The sequence below is a fragment of the Chamaea fasciata genome, unplaced genomic scaffold, assembly GCF_029207755.1.
Source record: "Chamaea fasciata isolate MVZ Bird 193981 ecotype frontalis unplaced genomic scaffold, bChaFas1.0.hap1 SCAF_6, whole genome shotgun sequence".
Taxonomy (NCBI): Eukaryota; Metazoa; Chordata; class Aves; order Passeriformes; family Sylviidae; genus Chamaea; species Chamaea fasciata.
This window is the reverse complement of record NW_027094091.1, coordinates 32,347,612-32,354,772: the sequence shown is the minus strand read 5'-3', so window position 1 is coordinate 32,354,772 and position 7,161 is coordinate 32,347,612.

Sequence of the window (7,161 nt, the reverse complement as noted above, 5' to 3'; positions counted from 1 at the left end):
TGTCTCTGCTGGATCCAAGTTTCATTTTTAGCTGACAGATATTTGGTTCTGGGCTAGCTTTTGGCACAGCAGCCCCAGTACTGTACATCACCATTGATTTGTACCCTGACGTCTCTCAAGTCTTCTATAATTTTCTCTACATATCTGCAAAATTAAGATGAATTAGCTGAGAGCAACCCTTTGGGTTTTAGAAAGCCTTTGACAAAATCCTGCCCAGGAAGTAGATTTGCCTGGTCCCAGCCATTAGTCTAACTGAATCTGAGCGAGGCCCTCATACATGTGAGAAAGTGAATCTTTTCTACCAGTGTCACTTGAAATGTTCTTGAAATGCTCTACAGATGACAAGATTTGCTGCAGTAGTTTCTCAGGGGTTTGGGAGTTCATGATCCCTTCCTGACTTTGGCACTAATGATCATGCAGTCCCGCAGGGAGTTGGCTCAGCAATGAAGCTAATTAATTACTGCAGACAGGAGCTGAAAATCTAACATTGTTGAAAAATCAACTGCCTGTGCTGTTTTGTCTGCAGCTGGTCTCTAATGGCTGCACTTGGGGAAAATCTTTAGCACAACTAAGAGCAAAAACACTCTCTTTCTTTCTCACTCTGCTGTTAAAATAATACAGCAGTGAAGGAGGGAATAGTACCAAATGCAACAAATTAGTAAGTGGCTAACTAATGTCAAATTAAGAAAAATTACTTCTCAACAGTTTTAACACTAGGGTACTCTTAGCAAGGGTACAGCTGAAAGTGTAAGACTGGAAGAGACCATCTGGGTCACTGAGCCAGTCTCTGCAAACACAAGCTGTCATTCAATGATCACTGAGTCCAGAATGATCCACAGAATATTGACCCTGCATGTTTCCATACAAGACAGGTTTCTTTCATCATCTTACAATAATCTTAAGACCTACTGTGAACACAAAAAGTCACATCAATCACATGCTTCAGGAAGCGAAAAAAATGAAATCATGGATATTGTCCATGTCTGAGGACACAGGTTCCCAATCCAGCCTTTCTCCCTTCCCCTTCTCACCACAGGTACCAGCACACCAGCATCAGGTCAGGTAACAAGTTTAAAACTCGCTGTATAAAAAAGTGATTAATTTTCAGATACATCAACTCCCTGAAATCGGTGGAGAACAAGAAGGATTTTTTGGGGTTTAGTTCAAGCTTAGTTCCTGGCTGCAAAGCTCCCTGGACCAGCCTCCTGCTCAGCTGCAAAAAGACCAGGACAGACCATGATAGCTCTGACTTAGATATGGATAAACTGCTATGGGACTGCACTTCAGAGATGAAATTTCTCCTTGCAGCAAAGCCAACTAAATGGCTAGCTGCCACTCAAAAGAGCAGTTCCATACAAGTCTGTCCCAACTGGCACTGCTATTCAATAAACTAGTCAGTAATTACTTACTTTTTATGGTGAGGTTTGTTTTCTTCCAGTTCAGCTTGCCATGGCCACCAGAAAAAATGGAAATGCATGGCCAAGGAGGAGGGGGAGAAGCAGAATGATCTCACTTTTTTTTTTTTTGCACTGGCAAACTGCAAGCATTGTGGTTACACTACAAAGCTGTGCTGCATAAGCAGTTCCCCTTGAATGCTCGTATCCACACTTGTACTATTCGTGTGCCAGCCACAGTCATTCACAGTCATACAGCCAATGTTAGACAGGATCAATGCCTAATTAAACTCAAGAAATCTGGAGAAGTAATAGAACAGGTTTTTTTCTTCCTGATTGAGTTCATGTTAGAGCCGAGTAAGATTTGCCTGCCTGATAGTAGAATAAGAAAAAGGTGTGGTAGATAAGGAGTTGGAAAAAATGGACAAACTTCTCTGTGGACAAAATTTTCAGATTTTCCAAGGAGGTCCATTCCTAGATGAGTGTTGGCAACAGCCTGCATCAAGCACAGAGCTGGATTAGATGGTTTGCACATATCCTTCCCAAACAACATTCCTGTGATTTTATAATTCTCTGCCACAGGAATAAAAGTCATACACCTGTACTCAGAGCAGTTTTTGTACACGTGCCAAATGAGATAAATAAGTGCATTTCAAACTGGCACAGGCTATTAACGACAATGTTTTTCTTACCAGTTTTGTATGTGTCCAGACATAAGCCAGCCAGCTCTATTAAATTTCAGCTTTTCTGGGGTAAAACTCCTAACTGGGTGCTATTTCCACTCTCCTGCTGCCCAGAAAAAGAGCCACTCAGAGCTTTCACAGAAGCCTGCCACTGTGTTCTCTCAGTGCTTCTTCACCCTTATTCCTCCCTTATTTCTTCTGCTCTCTGAGCACAGCAATAGAATAGTTCTTTTCCTAATGCAGGACCTCTCCTTCGGGAAGAATGAAATTAACTCTTCCCCTCTTTATTTAGCAAAGGGGAATTACAATTTCTATGCATTAGTAGGATTTATGGATCATCTAGGTAGTGAAAAGGGACATTGTATGCAGAAGATCTGACAGACGTTGCTCCTTTAATTCAGAGCATACCTTTAGTAGTATGAACACACACTGAGAATGCAAGTGTCAGACCTCCACAATTCTAGGGACCTTATCTACCAATCTATTGACACGTGCAATGTATCAGCAAATGTCAAAAAACGTAATAACTGATTATCCTCTCTATGGAAAAAGGGAGTGACTATTAGGATGTGACCTTGCTCTACACACAGCATCAGAAAAAGCAGCAAGAAGGATATATAAGCACAAGAAAAAAAAATAAATCAGAGGACAGAAAAAATGATCCAGAGGTTGAAAAATAACACCTGAGGTATAAGGTTTAAGATAGCTGTTAAATCTGTCAGACAAGAGTGGTGACTGGATCACTGCACCCAGATATACACACATGGAAAAGGTACTTGATTGCAGGGTGAGCTTTTCAGTCTTGCAGACAGAAACATGACAAAATATAATGAATGGAAACTGGAGTCAGACAAATTCAGGATTGAACTTAGGCAATTTCTTAGCAGTGGGGGTAACTAGACATTGGAACAACTTACCTGAGGAGGTGGTAAGTCACCATTGCTTGGAGTCTTTCAGGCAAAATGAGGTATTTTCCCAGGAGATATATTCCAGTCCAGCCTCTAGGAAATCTCCTGAAAGAGATTAGGCAAAATGATCGCTTGTTTACAGCCTACCAGACAGGAAGCTTTTTCATACAAGTCTATAAATGTATCCCAACAAAGTGCCTGCTATGCCGTCTGAGCTGGGGAACTGAGGCTGGGCCTACAGTATCAAATTTATAATGTCCCTTCTGGAAAAAATAGTGCCCTTGTATCCCAGGCACAAATTTGATTTAAATACTTATCATCTGGTAGCAGCATATGGATTTTTAAAATAAATAAATAAAATTTTTAAAGAACAGAAATCAAACATATACTGCTTATAAATATTTACGTAGCTTTCATGGATAATGTTGGCTTTTGTGTTTCTCTCCTTAAAAGCACTTTGCCAAGTGCCATGACTTTAAAAGTCAGAGATATCTAGCTGTGCATGCATATATTTTTCTGGCAGGCACAGTGGAAAAAACCCTAATTGAAGATAACATCAAAAAGAATAAAAAAAATTAAATACCCAACTTTTGATTACTTACTCTGTGTGTGCCTTTTTCTAAGAAATATTTTTTTCTTAAATCTATGTTCCCCCTATGAAGTGGTCACTATCACTGCCATACCTTGAATAAGGAAAAATTGGTTGATGACATTATAAAGTTTACAATGATTGCTCAAATCTTCAGGGAACTGGATCCTTCTCTCTGACATTACACAATTTATAAAGTGCCAGGGACAACCACACCAATATCAAAAAGCTATGAATTCTCATAATTTTCATAATTTCACAGGTGTCAAATCTTAATCCATTATGTCCAAGTATATTATGCAGCACAGTTGCTTGCTGACTTGCCACAGGTCAACTATTATAGACTATAGCATTGTTTGGGTTGGAAGGGACCTTGAAGATCAGCCAGTTCCAGCCCATGTGCCATGTACAGGGACACCTTTCACTAGACCAGATTTCTCAGAGCCTCATCCAAATTGATCTTGAACATTTCCAGGGATGGGGCATCTACAACTGCTCAAAGCGACCTGTTCCAGTGCCTCACTACCCTCACAGTAAGGAACTTTTTCCTAATATCCAATCTAAACCTAACCCCTTTCAATTCAAAGCCATTCCCCCTTGTCCCAATTTTCACAACATGCCCTCGTGAAAATTCTCTCTCCAGCTCTCTTGCAGTCCTGCTCTAAGTGGTAATGGCGACAATCAGGTCTCCCCAGAGCCCTCCCTTCTCCAGTCTGAACAAACCCAGTTCCCTCGGTCTTTCCTCTTAGGAGAGGTGCTCCAGCCCCTCTGATCATCCTGCTCTCCTCTGGACTCACACCAACAGGTCTATGTCCTTATGTAGGGGACCCCAGAGCTGGATGCAGCATTCCAAGTGGGGTGTCTCATGAGAGCAGGGTAGAGGGGCAGAATACCCTCCCTCACTCTGCTGGCCATGCTGCTTTTGTTACAGCCGAGGACATGTCTGGCTTTTTGGGCTGCAAGTGCACATTTGTGAGCTCATGTCAATCTTCTCATCCACCCACACCTCCAAGTCCTTCTCCTCAAGGCTGCTCTCAGTCCATTCCCTGCCCAGCCTGTATTGGTGCCTGGGATTGCCCACACCCACACCCACAACCTTGCACTTGGCTTTGTTGAATTTCACAAGGAGTGCACAGTCCCCCTTCTCGAGCCTGTCCAGGTCCCCCCAGTGCATCCCCTCCCTGCAGTGTGTCAACTGCACCACAGAGTTTGGTGTTGTCAGCAAACTTGCTAAGGTTGCCCTCAACATCCCTCTCAAAGTCACCTTGCAAAGGTGTTAAACAGTGCCTGTCCCAATAGCAACCTCTGAGGAACACTCCTGCATTTGGTCATTGGGCATTGACTGCAACTCTTTTGAGTGTGACTGTCCAGCCATATCCTTATCTGCCAACCGGTCCATCCATCAAATCTGTATCCCTGCAGTTTACAAACAGGGGTATTGTGCAGGACAGTGACAAATGCTTTGCACAAGACCAGGTGGATGATGTCAGTTGCTCTTTCCTTATCCACCAATGCTGTTACTCCACTGCAGAAGGCCAACAACTTTGTCAGGCATGACTGGCCCTTAGTGAAGTCATGCTGGCTGTCACCAGTCACTTCCTTATTTTCCATGTGCAATAGAATAGTTTCCAGGTGGATCTGCTTTTTCATCTTGAGAGTCACCAAGGTGAGACTGACTGGCCTCTAGTGCCCTACATCTTCCTTTTACCCATTTAAAAAATGAGGACTAAATTTTCCCTTTTCCAGTCAGAGGGAACTTGACCAAATTGCCATGGCTTCTCAAATACAATGGATAGTGGCCTAGCCACTTTCTCTGCCACTTCCCTCAGGACCTGTGGATATATCTTATCTGGTCCCATGAATTTGGGCACATTCAGGTTCTCAAAACCTGATCTTCTTCCCAGAGCAGAACCTGATCTTCTTCCTTCTCCCAGTCCCTGCCTTTGCCTTCTGTAACTTGGGCATTGTGGCTGGAGCACCTGCCAGTGAAGACTGAAGCAAAGAAGTTTTTGCATACCTCAGCTTTCTCCATATACTGGATAACCACATGTCCCATTTCCTTACAGACAGGGCCCACATTTTCACTAGCCTTTCCTAGTTATTACTGATGGCTCTCGACATTCTAATCAAACCTCTGTCTCATCTGTCTGTCAAATGGAAATGAAACAACAGAGAGAAGCTGCCAGAATGACTACTTGAGATCCATTAAAAAATACAAAAAAGGAGAAAGATCTTGTAATACCCTTTATTTCACAGGTCATTCTGAACACTGCCTCTTGAACAATGCCTCTTCAGCTTACCTTGTTCTTACTAATAAGCACTAACCTTCCTACAAACATCAACTTGAACATTCAAATTTTGAAAGAATGCTATGTTTATAGATATATTAAACAGCTATTTTAAAAGACAGCAATTCTGCAGTCAGTGTTTTGGGGATATATTTGCCATCCAATTACATAGACACAGAATTTATGTTGTAGTCATGATCATATCTCCAATCTGAAACATTGCTTTGTCTCACTGAAGGAGGAAGGCAGGTCTCCTGATAAATGTACTGGAGGAGAATGTGCCTGGCTCTATGTCATACTGCTGTCTGCCTCCATGACCTTGCAGCAGATATGCACTATTTCTACAAACTTCTGGTGACTGAAAAAGTTACCATCCCCTTCTTTCCTGCTCCACTCAGTACTCACAGCCTTAATTTAAGATGTGAAACAGAACGGTTTTAAGAAGCAGCTATGTTGGATGCCCATTATTCCACAGCAACAACTCAGAGCCTGAAAAACACACAAAAATTGTGTGTTTTTACCAAGAGGGAGGTAAACCCTGGAACAACGCCACATGTGACAACATCTGCACGTGGCAAATGCATCTGTTACTGAAGCTAAACCCTACAGGTGTAATGAACAAGAGGCCACGAGCAAACAATTTCTCTCTCTGGATGCACACATATGGCCTCACACAGCAGTTTGTGCAGAATCCTCCAGCCAGGTCTGAACCGGACTCACAGGCACTGTGTATTTACATGACCACAGTGTTGTCTCTAACCTCATTAGCACCATGTCCAACCTAATTAGCACCACCTACCACAGGGTTAAGTACTTTGGGTGCAACAGCACTCACACAAGTCTACAGCTGCTGTCTCCTATTTCACAAGTAGCTCGATGCATATATGCTAAGTCCTGTGCTCTGTTGCATGGTGTAGAGGTGCCCCCTGTCACATTTGTGTAGCTTGTTTTTTTAAATAGCAAGCACAGATAATTTTATTTTATTGCTTCCAAGGCAATACGCTGCTTTACTCACTGCTGATTTTCTATACAGTTTCTATTTAACTGAATAGGAAAAAGAGTGCTTAGCACACCAAGATACTAGGATGAAATATGTTTCTACATGTGTCTTATACAGGATATGCTTCTACATGTGTCTAAAAAGAACCCAAACAGTAAAAACAGCTAGGTGAAAAGAAATCCCTAAATCTCTATGCTCAGCTGCCCATGTAAGTGCTGACTCTCTGCTATCATGTCTCTGGGGCACTAATTTACAATTCTGTAAGATGTTACTGTAAACTGCTTAGTAGCAATGCTACA